The 23,464-nt window shown below is 36.5% G+C and overlaps 1 long non-coding RNA gene across 1 annotated transcript; it reads left to right on the top strand.

The window, feature by feature from the left end:
- Positions 1-904: 904 nt before the first annotated feature.
- LOC124461846 lies at positions 905-1,742 on the top strand. Its single transcript, XR_006955260.1, has 2 exons — positions 905-1,233; positions 1,297-1,742. It is a non-coding gene; the product is annotated as an uncharacterized LOC124461846 (long non-coding RNA).
- The last annotated feature ends 21,722 nt before the right edge of the window (positions 1,743-23,464 follow it).

Here is a 23,464-nt window from a genome sequence, read left to right as displayed (position 1 = left end):
ATTATATTCATCCATTATCTCTGTTGTTCTGCTCTTTTGTTTCAGTTATCTTTTTTGTCATTTATTGCGACTCATCATTTTCACATTTCTTTGACTGTCGCAGCCAAAGTACTACTTGTGTATTATATACAGTAAAGTAAGGCAAAATTTATGTTTATCCCATATCCATCTTCAGCAATTGTGTCATGTCAAATTAAACTATAAAATTTATTATTATGCCCATTGACATACTTGAACTCTGTTCTAGCCAATATATTCAATAAATTCGAGAAGTCGCTGCTTGCTGTTGGCTTTTGCAACATTCTGCCATTGTTATTGACAATTTGTTGCCACCCGTGTGGGTGGTCAAATGGGTGAGCAGGGCGAAAGTGGCTCGTATTTTTTGTATGATCTGGATGGGGTGGCAAAAGGTCTTTTTGTGACTATGCTTTTCATTAGTGCGATCGAAACATATTTGAATTATTTTCATTTCAATTGCAAACTGTTTTGCCGCACAGAGAAATCAATTGAATTACCATTTCACATATGAAATGGTCATTTGTCAATAAACAACAATTGCAAGGGATGGGCTAGTGGGGTAGGTGGGACAGCAGTCGGTGCGGAGAATCATGGTGGTATTTGTGGGTGTGGTCTGTCAAAATGGCCGTATAAATATGTCGCCTTTTTGTGGGATTCTATGGATAAGCACTTCGTTGCTAAATTGTTCGTCGTTATTAAATTTCCGCTGCGTTGAGTTCTCATTTCCGTTTCTATGCCTAATGCAGCTGGACAACAGTAACAACAACAAGAACAAGAACAACAGCAGCAGCAATATGTGAATGTGGATAGTACAACGGATGTTGCCATAGGACATAGATATACCATATAGTATTCAATATATGGCCATATAAACAAAGGAGTCTGTGCTAGAGATGACAATGCCCAGGCGTGTGTAATTTTTTTTAAAGATGCCACAAAAACCTCAAATATATTTTAAACTAGCTGGCCCGACAAGCGTTGCTCTGCCCCTTTTTTACTTGCTGGCGAATTAAATGTTTAGTTCATCCATTAAATGTTCGACTTCTAACATTTGTAGCGATTGCACAGCGCTGGTTCAATTCTCTATCAACATCACCAATGAAATATATTTGTAAAAACTGATGGTCAGCATCTGGGAGTGGCAACAGTGACCCAGCCCTATGGTATATCTGACCTTGAATCTGGAATTATTTTTCTCATAAATCAAATGGCATAGTAAGTACTAAGAAGTAATTACCTAAAAGGTCGGCATAAATCGATCTCTTATAATATTTGTAGCCCCAAAAGATGTCATTTGAAAGCACGAATTGTACTTTTGAATATTTTTCAAAAACTCCTTTGACGCTTGTCCATTGCCATAAATTAATGAGTGCAAAGGGTCTGGTGGAGGTTCTAATCCACGCAATTTAACTTTTCCAGAAGCACAGCACATGGCAGGCGTTTCGTTCATAAATTTCAATGCTCTGCAATGCACACATTCTTCATTCATTTGTCCAATATTGGAATATATGCTAAATTCTCTAACAACTGTGGCTTTTCGTGTTCGTCTACCAGTATTTGAACGTCTTGGAAGTGGCATTTTGATTCCGAACGCAAAAAAAAGACTTATAACAGTCACGAATGCAATGATCTGGCAACGAATGCCATATAAACAATACATCAGTCATTAAATGTATGGCAGCACCACTGGTATATTAAAGCTATATGTTATACTTACAACACTATACGTTAGAGGTTTACATTGTATTGAAATGAATTTTTTTTATTCATTCATTTGAAACGCCTTAAGTTAATTGGTTAAATTCAAAATTAACTTTTTTTTGGAAAAACAAAGCTTCATTTTGCCATAACGAATATTTAAAAAAAATGGGCGTAATTGGTTGATTCCTTATTGACTTATTAAATTACAAAAAAACGGCTTACAATTTTATTTAGCGGACGTTGACGATACTATGCGCAGTACGTTCAAGTGGCCCCTACGACACCAGGACAAAGCCTGTTACGCGCGAGCCCAAGCAGATAACTGCCCACCTCCCACCCGACCGACCGAGGGGTGCAGCCGTATAACGCACGGCACGAATCGCGTGGACAAAATACACAATAGAAAAGACAGACAAACACATAATACTATAGCTATCTATTAACTAAATGGGATAGGATAGATGTTTTAAGCATATTAATAGAAAACTCTGAGCCGATTACAGGGGATAGAAGATTGTAATCAGAGCAGAGGACCCTAAAAGGTTCATGCATAGCATAGTTAGAAGAACAACGACTAAGGGATAAAGGTATATATATATAGATTATATCTCGAATGCTTTAGAAATGAAAAACTGTTTATGTTGCGGTGCAGGCTTAATTGCCCCCCCCGCGCCAGTAGAAAGGCTTACCCAACGCGCCCCTGGTTTTTGTTCTCTCTTATTCGAAGAAGAACAGTTAGAATTTACTTTGTCTTTGCTTGCACTGGTGACAGAGCGGCGGCCCGCTATGACGGCGCGCTAGTCACAGAAAATTAGGCCAGCAGGAAAGACGTGAAAAGGAGAGAAAAACACAAATGGTCACAAAAGGTCTGTTTGTGACTTTGCTTTTCATTAGTGCGATCGAAACATATTTGAATTATTTTCATTTCAATTGCAAACTGTTTTGCCGCACACAGAAATCAATTGAATTACCATTTCACATATGAAATGGTCATTTGTCAATAAACAACAATTGCAAGGGATGGGCTAGTGGGGTAGGACAGCAGTCGGGGCGGAGAATCATGGTGGTATTTGTGGGTGTGGTCTGTCAAAATGGCCGTATAAATATGTCGCCTTTTTGTGGGATTCTATGGATAAGCACTTCGTTGCTAAATTGTTCGTCGTCATTAAATTTCCGCTGCGTTGAGTTCTCATTTCCGTTTCTATGCCTAATGCAGCTGGACAACAGTAACAACAACAAGAACAAGAACAACAGCAGCAGCAATATGTGAATGTGGATAGTACAACGGATGTTGCCATAGGACATAGATATACCATATAGTATTCAATATATGGCCATATAAGCAAACGAGTCTTTGCTAGAGATGACAATGCCCAGGCGTGTGTAATTTTTTTTAAAGATGCCACAAAAACCTCAAATATATTTTAAACTACCTGGCCCGACAAGCATTGCTCTGCCCCTTTTTTACTTGCTGTCGAATTAAATGTTTAGTTCATCCATTAAATGTTCGACTTCTAACATTTGTAGCGATTGCACAGCGCTGGTTCAATTCTCTATCAACATCACCAATGAAATATATTTTTAAAAACTGATGGTCAGCATCTGGGAGCGGCAACAGTGACCCAGCCCTATGGTATATCTGACCTTGAATCTGGAATTATTTTTCTCATAAATCAAATGGCATAGTAAGTACTAAGAAGTAATTACCTAAAAGGTCGGCATAAATCGATCTCTTATAATATTTGTAGCCCCAAAAGATGTCATTTGAAAGCACGAATTGTACTTTTGAATATTTTTCAAAACTCCTTTGACGCTTGTCAATTGCCATAAATTAATGAGTGCAAAGGGTCTGGTGGAGGTTCTAATGCACGCAATTTAACTTTTTCAGAAGCACAGCACATGGCAGGCGTTTCGTTCATAAATTTCAATGCTCTGCAATGCACACATTCTTCATTCATTTGTCCAATATTGGAATATATGCTAAATTCTCTAACAACTGTGGCTTTTCGTGTTCGTCTACCAGTATTTGAACGTCTTGGAAGTGGCATTTTGATTGTGGTTTATATACAATTTACTTAATTTTTTAAATTCTAACCTCACTTTTCTTTCCGAACGCAAAAAATTGACTTATAACAGTCACGAATGCAATGATCTGGCAACGAATGCCATATAAACAATACATCAGTCATTAAATGTATGGCAGCACCACTGGTATATTAAAGCTATATGTTATACAACACTATACGTTAGAGGTTTACATTGTATTGAAATGCATTTTTTTTATTCATTCATTTAAAACGCCTTAAGTTAATTGGTTAAATTCAAAATTAACTTTTTTTTGGAAAAACAAAGCTTCATTTTGCCATAACGAATATTTAAAAAAAATGGGCGTAATTGGTTGATTCCTTATTGACTTATTAAATTACAAAAAAACGGCTTACAATTTTATATATATAGATTATATCTCGAATGCTTTAGAAATGAAAAACTGTTTATGTTGCGGTGCAGGCTTAATTGCCGCCCCGCGCCAGTAGAAAGGCTTACCCAACGCGCCCCTGGTTTTTGTTCTCTCTTATTCGAAGAAGAACAGTTAGAATTTACTTTGTCTTTGCTTGCACTGGTGACAGAGCGGCGGCCCGCTATGACGGCGCGCTAGTCACAGAAAATTAGGCCAGCAGGAAAGACGTGAAAAGGAGAGAAAAACACAAATGTAAGATAATATAAAAACATGTGAGAAATTTAAATTAACATTGAAATAAAGATTTCAGCCAACCGATCTAACCGATCGATGTGCCCACAAATTGTGCAACGGAATATAGCGCAATACAAAACAAAACCGGCGTTCGATTGTTTGGATAGAGGGCTCGGGGTATATGTTCGACTCGCGAACTTTTTTGGAGCTGTCCCACGTCACAACCTGAACATTTTCTACAGTTTAACTAGTATTTTTAAAATACACAAAAGGTGTGTGAGCAATTTTTGCTGAATGCGGCACGGCGAGGACTTGTCGACAATCTTGTGACAGATTTATGTGTTAATTATTGTGGTTGAGTTAGATCGCTGCGAAACGAAATATAGAAATCTAAACGAAATACATAGATAATCTGTGTGCCTTGAGTTATATGTCATTGAAAAAAAAAACACAAATTTACATCAAAATATATATGGCAAATTCCCTGAACATTTAGAAAGCAACGGACGAACAGTCGCATACCTTTTTGTACGAGCAACTCTGCAAATTAAGACAGTCGCATACCTTTTTGTACGAGCAACTCTGCAAATTAAGACAGTCGCATACCTTTTTGTACGAGCAACTCTGCAAATTAAGACAGTCGCATACCTTTTTGTACGAGCAACTCTGCAAATTAAGATGTCTGGGCAATCCTAATAATGATGTAAGCAAACCTATAAATTATATACTCTCCAGACCTACTTTGAATAATGGGGGTTCGTGCCGATCTGTGTATGCATCTCTATAGAGAACTAGCTAGGATTGAACCAGATGAAAATAAACGTTACGTTTACCTAACACTATGCTACGAACTCCTTGACGCTGGAGAACCGGATAATATGACCGAAGAGGAAACCATTGAATATCGTCTAAAAAAGATTGACAGCCTTAACTATCAGGTGAATAAATTACCAAAGCATCTAAATGAAGTAGACCAAGTTAAGGACAAAAATAGAAAACATGTACGTGTTTCCAAAAGGTCAAAGCCAGTTAAATCGAAAATAAAAGAGGGTTATGCTAGAATTGATCCCAAACTTCAAAAGCATTGTGAATTCCAGTGTTTGAACCACCGATCTGAATCTTTGGCTAAGAATAATATACTCAATCATAGAAAAATCATAGATAACAACAAGAAAATAAGCCATGATTGCGAAACTAAATTGTTTGGTTGTTCCAGACTTAGTAAGGAAAAAATATTGAAATCAATCGATCCAAGTCCAATTCGTACAACTATTGAAAGTCAATCTATTCCAACTACATCAAACTTACCTCCGTCCACGAGAAAAACAAGAATCATAGATAACTACAAAAATATTAACCATGATTGCGAAACTAAATTGTTTGGTTGTTCCAGACTTAGTAAGGAAAAAATATTGAAATCAATCGATCCAAGTCCAATTCGTACAACTATTGAAAGTCAATCTATTCCAACAACATTAAACTTGCCTTCGTCCAAAAAAATTAACCATAATTGCGAATCTAAATTGTTTGGTTGTTCCAGACTTAGTAAGGAAAAAATATTGAAATCAATCGATCAAAGTCCAATTCGTACAACTATTGAAAGTCAATCTATTCCAACAACATTAAACTTGCCTTCGTCCAAAAAAATTAACCATAATTGCGAATCTAAATTGTTTGGTTGTTCCAGACTTAGTAAGGAAAAAATATTGAAATCAATCGATCAAAGTCCAATTCGTACAACTATTGAAAGCCAATCTATTCCAACAACATTACACTAGCCTTCGTCCAAAAAAATTAAGCATGATTGCGAATCTAAATTGTTTGGTTATTCCAGACTAAGTAAGAAAAAAATATTAAAATCAATCGATCCAAGTACGATTCGTACAACTTTTGAAAATCAATTTATTCCATCCAACCAAAAGTAATTTACATAAAATAAGTATATATTTAAAAAATGGTTTGGAACATTCGTACTCAAATACTGAATTACTCAGTCAAGAAATGTCCAAATACAAGGATCGCAGTGCTCTATTAAATCTTTGTCAATCTAATCACTTTAAGCCTAAGCCTATAAGAATTGATTTTAAAATTGAGTGCTATTTGAAGAAAGAACGGGTTATACAAAGATAAGGGGTTTGATGTATCAGCATGGATGTTTGGTGATCCTTGAACTAAAGGAAAAATATCAATATAAAACCAAAATATTAAAAGGCTATAATGGTCAAAACAGCATGTTAAAAGTTATGAAGAATTTGTATTTAAATTTAAAAAACTCTGAGCGATCTGTGGCTGAAGCAGGACTTCAATTTGGGGAAAATCCCATATCAAATTGTATAATGAATGAGAGCCAAGCTAAGAACAAGCTAAATCTTCCTGAAAACTGTAAATTGCAAGGTAAATTCCAGACATCTGGTTGTACTGACATTGAAGACAAAAGTCAAAACCGTATGAGGCATAAGGACGATTCTATGGTAGTCAATGAAGATAATGAAATCAATATGCTTTATACTTCCAAAGAAATCACAACTACCGAATCCGATTTCCTTCTGATTGAAAACAAAAAGGGAATCTTGAACGGATATAAAGGTAAAAAAGTTTCTATATCCAATTTAACAGATTTCAAAAAGGAATTCGAAATCTATAAAGTTCAATTAGATGAACTGATCCAAACTTCTTTATCCAGTACTGTTATCAATGGCGGACAGATTGACTATATGTCTGATGTTTCACAGGATCGACCAAAATTATCAAAATTGGAGAGTGAGTCGGTTTATGATGCAGATAAAATATTAGAAGAAATTTGCAAAAGTGTTGAGTCATTCACCTTGCCCGAAGAAAGTTCCAAAGTTGTGCCAAGGACAGGAAACTATTTGAGTGCTTGGTCGTCAGACTCATCGCTTTATAATGATTTTATTAAAAAAAAAGAAGACAAAGAATTGTTGCATGATTGCCAAGATATAATTAGCCTACCTTCTGAAGATAGTTTTTACAAGAATAATCTTTCCGAAGTCCATATTACTAGCGATTTAAAATTTACGCAATTTAAGAGCTTTGTCGTTATAGAACATTTGATATTCACCCATTGTCAAATAAAGGGTTTGATATTGAACTATGGTTTCTTGGAAAGCGCCGAAGTGGAGGATAAAAATTATGAAATTAATATTAATCAGCTGAAGAATGTGAATGATATTTTCGCTAATGTACACTACGCATTGAACCAAATTAAAAAAAAATAATTCTCAATATGAGGAAAAATTAGAGTGCTTTTCCGAAATTTCGAACATTCAAGATTATTCTATTTCCTCACGAGAATCTGCTGACATTGAATTCAAAGACCTTTTAACTCTTAGAACAGCAGATGGAGAAAGTTTTATGACTTTATCTGCTAAAAAACTAGATAAAGGATTGGAAAGCTATAAACATTTATTGGATCAATTGGAAAAAGTACGTTTGAGCTCAAATCACAGCATACAACAAATCTTAGCAAAAGATGAGACGAAAATGAAATCATTAACTCAATCGATGGAGATACAAAACAAACCATTAAACATGGAATTTGAAGATATTTTTGAAACCAATCGTCCAAGTCCAACATGCAATGAATTGAATAAATTTGAACACATCAATGACGATGAGGATAATTATGAATTTGGTTCTTCAAACAAATGGCAACATCAGCGTTACATTATAGCCGCACCAGCCATTATTGTACATCTATTTAAGTCCAATCCTGCTTATCAATGTTCACCTATCGAGGCTGGTGCTCCGAACTTATCCGAAAAACTAGAACAATTCTATGAAATGATGGCGCATCCAAATAGTTCGTTAACAAAACTCATAGATGTCTCAGCTGTTCAAAGGCGTTTGAAAATTATCTTAGATCGTGTAAAGGAGCAACTAGCAGGCAAAATCTGGCCCAAAAGTTGGCTACATTTAGTAGGGAAAATTCAATTAAGGGGTTACGCCACCCCTGGAAAAAAATAACTTTTTTTTTTTTTTTTGCTTTAAAAATCCTCGAAATATTTATATGTTATTGGGTATTGGAGTTGGATATATGACTCCACCATCCTAAAGAAAATAGCCTGTCCTCAGGCGGATACATTGCGATATAGCGAGGGGTGTTTCTCAGCTGTAAATATTGGAGTGTCAATTTTGTTTATAATTTTTTTAACAATTGGTGTTTCGATTATGTCTGTGGGACCACGATTGTTATTTGAAAATTAATTATTAATTTTTGTGGCATTGCCTTAAACTTATAGATTAAGTATGTAATCAAACTTATTATAGTAAGTATAAAAGTGGTTAATGTAATAGTTTGAAATGCAGTATAATATTTCGTATGTTCGTTAATTATCTCTTTTGTTTGGATAAAGGAAATAGGTTCTAGACTGGTGATATTGTTTGTTACATAAATGCTTTGGCTATAGTCAAGCAATGAATTTATTATTGATATTTCGTTTAGTTGTAAGGCACAATCGTAAATTTTTATTATGTTATTGCCTTCTATTATTAATTCGTTGTTTACGCAATTTTGATTAAGTTTAGTTTTTGGTAGATTCCATGTTACAATTATGTTTGGTTCAATGTAATTAGTTTGAAAATTCTTATATGTCTTAGTGTATTTACAAATGGTTGGGATTTGATTTAAAATGCCTATTATACATTCGTTAGTTTCTATTTGTTTTGCGTTTTTATTGAACAAAGTGTTGTTATTAAAATAGTATTTATCGTATGAATTTTCTGTCAAAATATTTTTATTCTCGTCTGGATAAGGAAGTATCTCAAAGATAGGGGTTTTTAATATTTCTTGAGGAATGTTTGAAATGATAAATATCTCGTTTGAACTTGGTTTAAGCCAGGTGGAAGTTTTTGTATTCAATAGTTTTTCCGAATTAACATGACTTAAGTGATTATGTTTTAGAAGTTTTGGGTTGAAAATTCCTAGTCTAGTGAGCTGCATGCCCATTTCTATGTCTTCAATGTATTCTGTGAAATGCTCAAAATTAAAGATTAGAACTTCTAATCTTACTAATTTTTCTTTTTATTCCCTGAGGTTGTTTATTACTTCTAAACCTTTATTAACAGTGTCTATTACGTAATTTAGTTCGTTTTTCTTCTAATTCATCTTTATCTTCCTGATCAAGAGTACCAAAAAGATATTTGTCCTCGTTTATAACGTTTTACAATGTGTATTCCATTAATTTCCCTACTTAGTTTTTCTGTTAGGTGTTGAATATGGATTAGGTTTTTAAATTCTTGTGCTTGTTGCATTAAATTATTATATGTAATGTCTATTAGAGTTAAATTCACCTTTTAATAATGATATTCAAAGTTTGTCGGTAAGTCCATGGTTCCTGTTTTAAGTATTAAGTAACCGTTCGGTGCTTTTACTGGGTTTATGTCAATGGATTGACTGCATGTTGATTTTAATGTTAAGAATAGCATGATGCACAAAAAAGTCATCTTGAGTTGTTGACCTGTAATTAATTAATTGTCGTATTTGCTTTTATTAACTTTCTTTTTTTTCTTGAATTTTGATTTGTAGTGTTTGACTTTTTGTCCTCTATTTCTTTCTTCAAAATGTTTTTCGTCTAACTGATTTATTTCTCCTGTCTTTTTGAATGGATTTGTCGTTTTTGACTTTACTAATGGTGCTTGTTTAAATCTAGCGTCGATTTCGAAGTCGTGTCTATCTTCATTTAAATTGTTTATTTGATGTATTTTTTTGTGTTTGCGTATTAAAGTCGGGGGATCCTGCGTAAATAAAAATGTCCGCTGGTGTTCGGTTAGTTGTTTTATTTCTCGTCTTATGGTTGTATACGTAGAGAATTTTTTCAAATTTGATTAATTAATCTTCAATGTCATTTTCACTATTTATAATTCTGAGTTTTTCGTTTACTGTTTAATGGAATCTTTTTACGTCTGAAATGCCGTTTTTACTTGATGTGATTTTTAACTTTACATTTTCTTCTTGTAGCCAATTTTTTAGTGCTATACACAGGAATGCTGAATCTTTGTCTGATTTTATTTCTATTGGTTTGCCCATTTCAGTGAATACTTTCATAATTGCTCTCTTGGCTTCTAACCAATCTCTAGACCTTACTTCTACAAGTGTTGCAAATTTGAAGTAAATGTCAATGCATGAAAGGAATTGTAAATTGTCGATCATGTAAAAGTCCATGACGTATTTTTCTCTGATGTTAAAAGTTTCTGGTGTTATTTCAAAAGTTAGTTTTGTATTTCTATTTTCTGTCTTCGCGATATTGCATACTGAGCATTCATTAATAATGTTTTGAATTAGGATTTGAAAATCGTGAAAATAATATTTTTCTTTAAAGAAATTAATCGTTTTTGCGTTTCCTGGATGTAATAATTCTTTATGTTGTTTTAGGAGTATTTCTTTAAATTGTGCAAACGTTTGAAGGTCCTCTAACTTAATGCTAGATTTCGAGGTTTTTGTATTTGGGTTTGATTGTATTATTTCAATAAAAGCTTGTTGGAATATGGGAAAATCTTGTTCATTATGAAAATATAGTACAGTGTTCTTACTGGATGTTTGTTTTATAAAAGTAAGTTGTTGTTTCTGCTTTGTCTTCTGAACCTCTAATGAATTCTATTTGCCTGTTCTAATAATTAGTGGGTCTTTCTACTATTGGAATGTAGTTTTCATTATCCTCATGAGCACTATGTATTGTAGCTACTGTGCTTTCTGTTGATCCTAAAAAGTTTTCATCTATATTAATTCTGGAGAGGGCATCTGCTACGTGATTTTCTTTCCCAGGTAAATATTTAATTTTGTAATCAAACTCATTTAGTTTTATTTTCCATCTTTGAAGTTTCATATTTTGTTCTTTTATATTGTTGAGCCATACTAAAGGCTTATGGTCGCTTAGAATCTCGAACTTTCTACCGAAAAGGTATGGCCTAAAATATTTGGTTGCCCATACAATAGATAGTAATTCCTTTTCTATGGCTGAATAATTAAGTTCGTGTTCTATGGTCCTGTGAGAGGAACGCACCTAAAGCTATATTGCTAGCATCTGTGGTTAGGAAAAATGGTTTTTTGAAATCGGGATATGCAAGTATAGGATCATTCATAAGGAGATATTTTAATTTTTCAAAGGATGAAATATAATTTGAGTCGTTTATATTATTTACTCCTTATCCTAGAGTTAAAGGTTTTGCAATATGTGCAAAGTTGGGTATAAATTTCCGGAAGAATCCGCATAATCCTAAGAATGATTTAATTTCTTTTGGAGTTTTAGGTATCGGAAATTTTTGAATTGCTTTGACTTTATCTGGGTTAGGTTTTATACCTTCTGTTGTTATTATATGACCAAGGAATGCTGTTTCCTTTTTCATAAATTCGCATTTGTCGAGTTGGAGTTTAAGATTAGCTTCTATTAGTTTGTTAAATACCTTTCTGAGTGATAGTATGTGTTCCTCCAATGAAGTGGAGTACACAATGATGTCATCCAGATAAACAAGGCAATCCTTATAAATAAGGTCTTCCAAAAGATTATTCATGCATCTTTGGAATGTTGCCGGGGCATTTTTAAGACCAAATGGCATACGTGTGTATTCGTAATGGCCATGTTTAGTTAAGGAAGCTGTTTTTGCAATAGATTCAGGATCCATTTGAATTTGATGAAATCCCTTAGCTAAATCAATGGTGGTAAAGTATTGGCATTTTCCCAGTTTGTCGAGAATTTCGTCCATGACTGGAATTGGAAATTTGTCATCTATTGTGACTTCATTTAGATTTCGATAGTCAATGACTAATCTGAATTTTTGTTTCTTGGAAGCATCTTCTTTTTTTGGAACGATCCAAATGGGTGAACAGTAGGGGGAATTCGATTTTCGAATGATGCCCTGTTCAATCATTTCATTTATTTGTTTGTTGACTTCCATATCAAATGTTTGGGGATATTTGTATGGTCGTTTATAGATTTGGTCCTCATGTTTTATATGAATGGAGTGCCTTATTCTACTCGTGAAAGTCAAATTTTCACCATCGCTGTACTGAATGTCACTGAATTCGTACAAGACTTTTTTTTAGTTTTCGAGTTTCTTCGTTGTTTAAATGGTCGAGTCTATACTCATTGCTTTCTATTATTTCATTTTCAATCTTTCTGTGGGTGGGTCCAAAACTTCTATGTTTTGTTCTTCTTCTATTTCTTCAACATCTCTAAAATAAAATGTATAGTTTCCTGATTTTGCGTATTCTTCATAATTTATTTGTGCTTTGAAGGCTTTGGGAAAGTTCTGCCTATCAACATGTCGTATTTTTTTGAAAATTTATGGATATAAATTTTTTTTCTGTTGAACAAAGTTTGCTGGGTGCAAGGAAAATAATTTATTTTAGTTCTACTGCTCCTTCAATCATGTGAATTTTTGAATCTCCTAAATAGGTTTTGAAATTAAAAAAGTTTTCGGACATTATATTAATTGAAGAGCCTGAGTCGACTACACATTTCAAAGGTTTATTGTTCATCATTATTCTGATGAAGGACTTGTCTCTATCTCTTCTTCCGATTGATCCGAGGCATTCTGATGAAAATTTTCGGATGTGTCCATTTTGCTAATTCCACTATTACTTTCCCTTTGTCTTTTTGTAGGCTGGTTTGCTACATTATTTTGGATAGTTATTGTGCTGTTGATTATTCATTGGATTTTGAGCCCTGTCAATATTTAATTTTTGTTGAAATTCTTGGAAAAGTTTTTGGTTTTGTGTTGTATCTGGTTGTTTTGTTTGAGACGGAGTTGTACTATTGGGTACAAAAGATTTTGATTTTTGATTTGATTTTCTGATTTCTGTTATACTATTCTCGTATAACCCTTCTCGTTGAACTACTTGCTTCAATTAGCTAACTGTGGTTATATCGTATCTAGCTAACGTCATAAATAATCTATCGGGATATTTTTTTTTTTTTTGTAAACTCTCTACTTTTCAGTTAATAATCCCTTGGGATTGTCTTTATATTTTCGGATTTTTTATTTCGGGCTTATTTAAAATATTCTTAATGTTTACATTCGGCCAATCCTGACATTTGATCGATCTCGATCATACAATTCAACATACATACAACATACAATATACATATATACAATACATACAATATACATATACATACAACATACGATATACATATACAAATACTGCTTATCAAATATACATTACAAACAGAAACTCACAGTTTTATCACACGCATGCATCCACGGCTTGAGTCGGGCTGATTCTAAGATACCTTTGTTGGGCAATTGAGTAAGTTGACAATCGTCAATATCAGTGACTTCGTAAAGGTCATTTGGAAGAACTCGATTTATCTTATAAGGGCCACGGTATTTAGGAGCGAACTTTTTGCACGACCCGGGAGTGACATCTACATTGCGAATGGCAACAAAATCATTGCTTCTGCGATTATTGAATTTTCGCACTTGCCTCTTGCCTAGTGACCTCAAGGTTACAGGGGTTTTCTGAACTAAATTTCTCGTCAAGATACTCGGTTAATTCGTCTACTAAGAGGCCTCGCTGATCGCAACCAAACAACAACATTGACGGAGTTTTACCGGTACTACACTGCACTGAGTTATTAATAGCGATTTCCACACGATTAACTTATTTATATTAGTAGTAGTTTATTAATAATCGGCTTGGGCTAAAGGTTCTGACAGCTTTCCCAACATTGGGGTCAACACACGGTTCACACGTTCGACCTGCCCATTGGCAGTCGCTACTTTAATGTGGTCAATATTTCGATTTTCTACTCAGCAAACTCAAACGACGTAAAACACATACCTCCGTCGGATATAACTCTTCTTGGTCGGCTATAATAATCAAAATATTTTTCTAACGCGGCGGTAACTTTTTGGTACTAGTGGAATTTACGGGATACAATTTAACAAACTTTGTAAATGCGTCAATCACTACCAAAAGGTGCTTTCTTTTTGATGTAACACTCGGTACGGGACCTAAGTGGTCAACATGGATAGTATCAAATGGAATCGGACTTTTCGGAATACTCTGCAAGGTTCTATTATGTATAGTTCTTGGAACCCTATGTAGAATACACGGCAGACAATCTTTTATAAACGACTCAACCTTTGGATTTATTAACGGGAACCCGTACTTTTCTTTCAAATTGTTTACACATTTCTCAACGCCTAAGTGACCTAGTTTCTCGTGACACCTTATTAATTCCCCTTGCATGCGAGCCGGTGCATACAAATACAGTCTTTCCTTAGCATTTCTTTTGTACACTATACCATCTATTAACTCAAATCCAACATCATTGCCTTTTTCTAAATTTTCTCTTAGTTTACGGATATCCGGATCTCTTATTTGTTCTGACTGCAATAATAAATCAACATCTTGCGGAGACGCACCCACCACACCAACCAGGTTTTCCTACACAAATTCGATCGAGCTGGTCACTTCTTTCGATTTGGTTACTCAATCTCGGATCAACAGAACTTTCATTTAAAGAAACGCAAGTTTTATTCTTAACCAGTTTTAACCGACTTCTTTCTAAACATAGCTCACAGGGTCTGAAACAACTCTTCGCTAAATTAACACACGGGTTTGTCCCAAACGGTCCTAAATAAATCTTCCCTAAAGGAGCACATGGTTTTATTTTACACGGGTTTATCTCACACGGGTCTATCTCACACGGTTTTGTCTCAAACGGGTCTATCTCACACGGGTCTATCTCACACGGTTTTGTCTCAAACGGGTCTATCTCACACGGTTTTGTCTCACACGGGTCTATCTCACACGGTTTTGTCTCAAACGGTTTTATCTCACACGGGTCTATCTCACACGGTTTTGTCTCAAACGGGTCTATCTCACACGGTTTTGTCTCAAACGGGTCTATCTCACACGGTTTTGTCTCAAACGGTTTTGAAGAAATTTTCCCTAAAAAAACACACGGTTTTATCTCAAACTGTTTTAAATAAGTCTTCCCTAGAGAAGCACACGGTTTTATTTCACACGGTTCGGAACAACTCTGTTCTAGAACGGCATACGGTCCAATCGAATCTCTACTAAACGCATTTTTCTCTGAGGGGACACACGGTTCTATCAAATCGCTTTCAAACTCATTCAGTTTAACGAACTCACATGGTTCAACGCAACTTTCATCATGAATGGCACACAGCTTGGTCAAATCTCCACCAGACTCACAGTTTAACGCAACTTTCCTCAAAAGTAATATACGGTTCACAAGGTTCAATTGGGGCATTTTGGTCTCTCTTCACTAATAAATCGCAAGGATCAAAATCACCTTCTACAATATTCTCTAACAACTCGGTTTGCCGACTTAATGCGTCTACATGGCCCATGTTTGAACCGGGTTTTTGAGCAATTGTATAATCAAAGTTTTCCAATTCCAACGACCACCGCGCAATGCGGGGATTTATAGATTTTTTACTCAAGGTTTGGACCAATGAATTACAATCTGTAACGAGCAAAAATGGTTTGTGTTCTAAATAAACGCAAAATTGGCGCACGGCATATATTATGGCCAAAGTTTCAAGTTCAAAACTGTGATAACGGGACTCGCGGCTGTCGACTTTCGGGAATAATAAGAGACTGGATGCATTTTGACATCAGTCTGTCTTTGCATCAAAGAGGCACCAAAGACATTTAAACTGGCGTCAGTATGCAACTCAGTTTCGTAAGTAGGGTTAAAGATAGCTAATACGGGCGGACTGGATAAGGCGGATCTTAATGTGAGAAATACGTTTTTAGCGGTTTCGTTCATCGGAAATGTTTATGCAACTCAGTTAACGGTTTGGCTATGCGGAAGAAATTCGGAACAAATTTGCGAAAATAAGAGAATAAGCCTAAGCACGAGTGTAATTCTGGGTATTCTTGAATAGCTTTTAAATTTGGTAAAATTCCCTTATCACTGACTTCATATCCTAAATAATCTATGCTCTTCTGTAGGAAAATGCTTTTCTTCAAATTGAGCTCTAAATTGTACTGAATAAAACGATCTAACAGTTTTGCTAACAACTTAAGCTGCTGATCTACGGTACGGGTGGCAAGAATAATGTCGTCCATATATACTACAATTCTCGATCACTAAGTATATTCGATATAAATCTCTGAAATACAGCTGGTCCGTTCTTTAGACCAAAAGGCATTCTCAGATATTCAAACGAATGCAGTGTATTTAATTGAATCCTCATCCATGCCTACATGTTAAAAACCACTTTTCAAATCTATGACGGAGAAAACGGTCTTGCCCTCCGGGTATTCTAGGCAATCTTCTATCAAAGGCAACGGAAAATTATCCCTCACAGTCTTCTTATTTAACCTCGATAATCAACGCACATTCGTATATTGCCATCTTTTTTTCGCACTAGGACGATGGCGGAGTTGCTTGGTCGGATTACATTATTGGCTAACAGCTCACTAACTGTTTTAGAAACGATTCCTCTTTCATAATATGATAACCTTCTAGGACTACTATGAAATGGTGTTGTATCTGTCAGACATATTCACATCATATATTTAGGCAATCCGTAATTAATTGAAAATCGATTAATGTAATGCTCATGCACAATGCCTCGGCACTCACGCATCGTGCCTAATCCAAATTCACTGCCAACAGTAGTATTCCCGGTATCTGACAGCGCTGCACAAACGGTTTGCAACTCTGATAGCCATTCTCGAAATGGGGATGCATTCGTGTTTACATTAGGGTTATTACAATTATTATCTAGATCAGTGGTGTTATTACTAATGACATTATGCTTAGGATATTTAGTAAACAGGGATGCACAGAAGGATTTGTAAACAAAAGCAATGGTACTCTTGAATGATGCGGAATTCTTTTCATATTTTCTTACATTTTCAATCAATGAGAACTTAAGACCTATTTTATTCAAAGCATCTCTACCAAGAAGTAGTTGTGTCGGCATAATATTATCGGGAATAACTAAAAATTGAATTTCATAATATTTTTTGCAAAACAGAACTAAACATTTGACTGTTCCAAAAGTCAGAATAGAGCCACCGCACAGTCCATTTAATGATCTCGGTGTATTTCATGAAAATACTTTCTATAGGGCAAACTCCACACCTGATTTGTAAACTCCCTACTTTTCATTTATCAATTCCTTGGGATTGTCTTTATATTTTCGGATTTTTTATTTCCTTTCAAAAAATTTGCACATGTATTCTTATTCACTATATTTCGAGAGAGTATGCCCGTACCCCGCTTTAGTGTATTATACCCTTTTAGTGTGACCAAATTCGGTTATCGGGGAAATTCACTGAGACGAGGAGCGGGCTTATTTAAAAATTCTTAATGTTTACAGTTTATTACATATTTTATAGTGTTATTTAAAGCATTTGTATAAAGAGCGGTGTTATTTGTGTAGGAACCGGTGATGAGGTACCGATAGACAACAAAAGAACCAGAAGCGGTCATCGTTTCTGAAGCCAGTTCGTGGGGCTAGGCCGGCATAACCTAATAATAAATGACGGTCACACTGGACTTCTAAGTTTGCAACGAAAGCGAGCACACGCCTCGGGACAGACCTGGAGCCAATTTCTTTTCTTTTTTATATCAAAGCCATAATATTCAATTGTCAAACTAACCGCCAATAAAAACCCGTAAAAAATACCACAAATCGGGGCTCAACCGGGATGGCAGCTTAAAAGTGAAACAATTGATATTGGCTATTGAATTTTACAAATTCGTTAAAACTTGTAAAATTCTAAGAAGGAGGGAGACAGCAAGTGACGCTGCCTCGAAGAAACGTTCACGTGAGAGGAAGAGAGATAGCTGCAGTAAAAGCGCGGTATCGGCGAGCAACAAGAACTAGAAAATTTGGCCGACGAGGGAGACAGCAAGTGACGCTGACATAAGGAAACTGCAGAAGGAGTGAGAAAGCTGATCAGAAAGGTGGTTCTGGAATTTTCGCAGCACGTGACGAAATATTCGTGAAGTTTGGCCGAAGAAGGTACCATTGAGGTACACCAGCAATAATAAGGCAAGGCAGGAACGGATCGAAGGGCAACAACGATTCCGGTTGCAAGATTGATTCAAGGTTGCAAAGGCGATACGAGGCTGCCACAACGGAGGCTGTGTAGATTGCTGGAGAAGTGTACAGTAGTTTACCAGTGTTGGTGGCAACAACGTTTCAAGGTTGTGCTAACTGCTGGAGAAGTGTACAGCGGTTAGCCAGGGCTGGACGCAACGAATTTGAAATTCTACAGAGACTAGCGTTGAGTTCTAGGAGTGAACTGCGTTAGTAGTGGACAAAATCTGGTGGTGACGGCGTGAACAACGGAGACTAGCGTTGAGTTCTAGGAGTGAACTGCGTTAGTAGTGGACAAAATCTGGTGGTGACGGCGTGAACAACGGAGACTAGCGTTGAGTTCTAGGAGTGAACTGCGTTGGTGGCGGTGGTGTGATCAACTTCTGGTGGCGGCGGCGTGAGAATATTTTGGCAGCGGCAACAACTCAAAGGTTGGCGAGAAACTTCAATATTGTTGCTGAGAGAGGATTTGTGAAGGAATTTGGCGATAAGACTAATCAACATCGAAGACGACGACAAAGAGGACGACGTGGGACCAACGAAAGACGGGAAAAGCGTATGTTATTCAGATCTAGCGAAAACTGATAACAATTTTCAAAGCTAGAAAATAATACTAACATAGTATAAGAAGAATTGTACGTTATTTTAAGTTCTTGTAATTGAGATGGAGCTTGCAGAGATTCTGTCTCTAAGCGTGGTGGCTTTGCGATCGAAATTATCCGAACTAGGGCTACCTACGACTGGCAGGAAACGGGATTTGCAGAATAGGTTACTCACCCATTATGGTGTGCAGGAGGAAGATGAGGAATCAGACGATCAGTCAGTGGTAACAGCGAATGGGGGACTAGAGATTGCAGCAGAAAACGTAGTTAGACCCGAGAGATCATGGTTTACTTTGAAAGATGTGGAGGACAGTGTGTCACAGTATTCTGGTTCAGATATTCCTAACATTGCTCAATGGATTGAAGAACTAGAAGAATGTGCAGCCACGGTACAGTGGAATGAATTACAGTTATTTGTGTATGGAAAACAGTTATTGTGTGGGGCGGCAAAATCTTTCATAAGGAGTCAGAGAAATATTAAAAACTGGAGTTCTTTGAAAACAGCTCCGGCTGAGTTTAGTGTAAAAATATCTTCAGCTGCAGTACATAAAAAGTTAAATCAGCGCCAACAGAAGAAAGGCGAAACTCTAAATGAATACTTATATGCATTGATGGAAATTGCGAAGCCGGTAAACGTAGATGAGGAGAGTCTGATAGAGTACTTCGTTAAAGGTATTCCGGATACAAAAACCAACAAAATGATGTTATTCCAAGCTCGCAATATTTCAGAGTTAAAGTTTCAAATCGAAGTTTATAAGAAGGGGCGTGATTCATACAGGGCAACGAACAGATTTGAAAGTAAGGCATATGGTTCAAGTGAAGCACAGGCAGTACAGGCTCGAGAGAGAAAATGTTTTGGTTGCGGAGAGGCGACTCATTTAAGAAAAGATTGTCCTAAGTCCGATCGAAAGTGTTTTAAGTGCGGTCAGCCAGGTCATCGTGCAGCTCAGTGTAGTATCGAAACGCAGATTAAACGAGAAAAGCACGCGAATGTTGTTCAACATGACAAAGTTGAAGTTAGTTCGAGTACGTTCACTCCGTCTGGGTTAGAGCTAAAGAAGGTTAGCTATGAGAATATTGAATTTAAAGGGCTCATAGATACAGGAGCAGATATGTGCTTGATTCGTCGAAGTATTTTTTGGAAGCTAGGAGTTAAACAACTAACAGGTCCTGGAAAGTGTTTGGTAGGAATAGGAGATGCGAAAATTTTAACGTTTGGTAGTTTCTCTTTAATGGTGATCATCGACAAAATTAAAATAGTAGTTGAGTTTCATGTAGTTCCCGATGAGGACATGGGGTTTGACGCTATTTTGGGAAGAACGATTCTTGATAGTGTTGACATGAAGGTAACAAAAAATGGTACTCAGTTTTTGATTAGCAGTAAGCAGAAGTTAGAAGAAGAAAATACTGAATCTGTTGAGGATTGGATGAAACAATTTGAAGATGTCTGCACAGTTTTTGAAGGGAAGGACGAAATCGGTTTAGAGTTGTCTCATTTAAGCCAAGAACAGGCTAAAGAGGTCGAAATGATAGTTGATCGATACAAGCCAAAACGCAATCCTGATGCGAAGATTGAAATGAGAATTATTTTGAAAGATGATATTCCCGTATACCAACACCCAAGACGGTTGGCCTACTGCGATCAGCAGATTGTAGATAATCAGATACAAGAATGGCTCGAGGAAGGAATTATTCGAGATAGTACATCAGTGTATGCATCCCCTATAGTATTGGTAGCAAAGTCAAACGGAGCTAAAAGGTTGTGCTGCGATTATAGAAAATTGAATGAAAAGATAATTCGCGATAATTTTCCGATAGTATTGATGGATAGTGTAATTGATCAATTGCAAGGAGGAAAGGTTTTTACTACACTGGACTTGAAAAACGGATATTTTCATGTACCAGTAGAAGCAAGTTCGCAAAAGTTCACGGCATTTGTTACCCAGAAAGGACAGTACGAATTCTTATATGTACCGTTTGGTATCTCAAACTCTCCAGCGGTCTTTACGAGATTCATGATGGCAGCAATGCAGGAGTTGATTCAGAAAGGTATAGCGATCGTATATATGGATGATATCATCATTCCAAGCAGGGACATTGAAGAAGGTATGTCAAGAATTAAATTAGTTTTGGGGGTAGCCGAGAAGAACGGATTACAGCTTAACTGGAAAAAGTGTCAGATTCTACAAAATCAAGTCAATTTTCTAGGATACGTGATTAGTGAAGGGATAATAAAACCGAGTGAAGAAAAAATTTCGTCGGTACACAATTTCCCAAGACCGCATGATAAGAAAGCAGTGCAAAGGTTTCTCGGTTTAACATCGTATTTTCGAAAATTCATTGAGGGATATGCCTTGATGGCGAAGCCACTTTCCGATATGCTAAGAAAGGATAGTAAATTTGTGTTCAGCGAGATTGAGGAGTTATCATTTGAACGATTGAAGGCATCGTTAACTAGTGAGTCGGTATTGAGGTTATATAATCCGAAAGCGCAAACAGAGGTCCATGCTGACGCATCAAAATACGGTTACGGAGCAATTCTAATGCAGAAAGATACGGAGGATAATTTGTTCCATCCCATTCAGTACATGAACCGGAAAACAAAGCCATGTGAGCAGAATTATCATTCATACGAACTAGAAGTTTTAGCCATAATTGAGGCTCTAAAGAAGTGGCGAGTTTACATTCTTGGCTTGCAGTTCACTATAGTTACAGACTGTAATGCATTTACTATGACCATGAAAAAACAGGAAGTTCCATTAAGAGTAGCCCGGTGGGCCATGTTTTTGCAGGATTTTAGTTACAGTCTAGAACATCGGTCAGGATCAAGGATGAGGCATGTAGATGCTTTGAGTCGTGTCGCCTGTTATTCGATATCGGATAGTATTATTCATCGTCTGAAAGAAGCTCAATTGGTTGATGATTGGATAAATGCTATAAGAAGTTTAGTTGAAAAGGGCGGGTATGAGGATTTCTATATTTTGAATGAGGTCTTGTTCAAAGATGCCAATAAGCAGTTAATCGTAGTACCCGAGCAGATGGAGAATGAAATTATCTTGCTTGCCCATAAACAAGGACATTTCTCAGCAAAGAAAACGCAGTTATTGGTCGAAAATCATATTTCATTCGCAAATTGAAAGGAAAAGTTACACGATTAGTTGAGAGTTGCGTACAGTGTATTATAACAAATGCGAAATTGGGTAGAAAAGAAGGGTATCTGACAGCGATCGATAAGGGAGATCAACCTCTAGTTACATATCATATTGACCATGTGGGTCCGATGGATCTCACTAAGAAGAGGTACAATCATTTGCTAGTAGTCGTCGATGGTTTTAGTAAGTTCGTATGGTTATATCCTACCCGAAGTACCGGAGCAGAAGAAGTCGTAAATCATTTGGAAAAACAAGCAATAATATTTGGTAACCCAGTGAGAGTAGTGACCGATAGGGGAACGGCATTTACGTCACATTTGTTTGAACAGTATTGTAAGGACAATAACATACAACATTTATTAATTACAGCTGGTGTTCCGCGGGGAAACGGACAGGTCGAACGAATGCACAAGATCATTGTACCCATGTTAACGAAATTGAGTTTGGAAAGTCCAGTAACCTGGTATAGGCATGTAGGGAAGGTGCAACAAATGATAAACAACACTGAGCCAAGAAGTACAAAAGTGAGTTCGTTTAAGATACTAACAGGTTTAGATATGAGAGTTCCTGAAGATGCAGAGCTAAGAGAGCGTATTTTAGAATGCATAGTGAACGAGTTGGATGAGGAGCGAAAGGAGATCCGAGATAGGGCGATTGAAAATATTAAAGTCCTACAGGACGAAAATCGAAAGTCCTATGATGCAAAACGAAAGATCGAAAGGAAATACAGACTTAACGATTTAGTAGCGATCAAGCGGACACAGAACGGGGTAGGTCTTAAGCTCAAAGGAAAATATTTGGGGCCGTACAAGGTAGTATCAGTCCAGAAACACGGAAGATATAAGGTTGAAAGGATGGGAGATACGGAAGGGCCCACTACAACATCCACTGTGGCCGAGTTCATGAAACCTTGGGGATCTTCATTCGAGTCGAATGAAACGTCAGGAGGGCCGAATGTAGGAACCGGTGATGAGGTACCGATAGACAACAAAAGAACCAGAAGCGGTCATCGTTTCTGAAGCCAGTTCGTGGGGCTAGGCCGGCATAACCTAATAATAAATGACGGTCACACTGGACTTCTAAGTTTGCAACGAAAGCGAGCACACGCCTCGGGACAGACCTGGAGCCAATTTCTTTTCTTTTTTATATCAAAGCCATAATATTCAATTGTCAAACTAACCGCCAATAAAAACCCGTAAAATAAATACCACATTTGCATCGTTTTCTAGACTTTGTTTGTGATAATA

This window comes from Drosophila willistoni, unplaced genomic scaffold, assembly GCF_018902025.1.
Source record: "Drosophila willistoni isolate 14030-0811.24 unplaced genomic scaffold, UCI_dwil_1.1 Seg691, whole genome shotgun sequence".
NCBI classification, from domain to species: Eukaryota; Metazoa; Arthropoda; class Insecta; order Diptera; family Drosophilidae; genus Drosophila; species Drosophila willistoni.
This window is presented reverse-complemented; position numbering and strand designations above follow the sequence as displayed.